We start from the raw sequence: 636 nt of genomic DNA on the forward strand, positions 1-636 counted from the left end.
TATATATATATATATATATATATTTAAGGATTAATACAGAAGACGGAGTGTAACTAGAAGCATATGTTAGCATAACAATCGTTTCGGTTTCATTCTCCACGGCTCCCTATTGGGCGTGGAACGAAGTAATAATACCAGGTGCAACGCACCTCGTCAGGTTTACATTGTATTTTCGCTTCAAGTTATATGCTGATGGTGTGATTCTATTACTTCGGACACATTTCGCAAGTGAGGAAGATGTGGTCAGGAAGAAGATACAAGAATAAAACACAAAACATTTAATATGAATAGGGGTCGGAGTGTTTATATCTGGGGTCAAAAACACGTTGATAAAATAAAATAATAAAAAGAATTTAGTATAAATGAAGGAGGGTTTTCGCATTATTTTGAACGGCTTCAGCATGCGTAAGCGTTTGCAGGATGGTTAGAGCAGTGAAGCACTGGACCTTGGTTCAGTTCCAGTCTTTAGACTGTGTGGCTGGTTGGCCGTTTTTCTTTCGTTATTTGCGTATTTAACTCATTTGTTTTCGTATTTTATGATGTTTGCTTTTGGTTACATCATGTACCCATATATTCATATCTCTCTCTCTCTCTCTCTCTCTCTCTCTCTCTCTCTCTCTCTCTCTCTCTCTCTCT

Source organism: Octopus bimaculoides, chromosome 1 (assembly GCF_001194135.2).
Source record: "Octopus bimaculoides isolate UCB-OBI-ISO-001 chromosome 1, ASM119413v2, whole genome shotgun sequence".
NCBI lineage: Eukaryota > Metazoa > Mollusca > Cephalopoda > Octopoda > Octopodidae > Octopus > Octopus bimaculoides.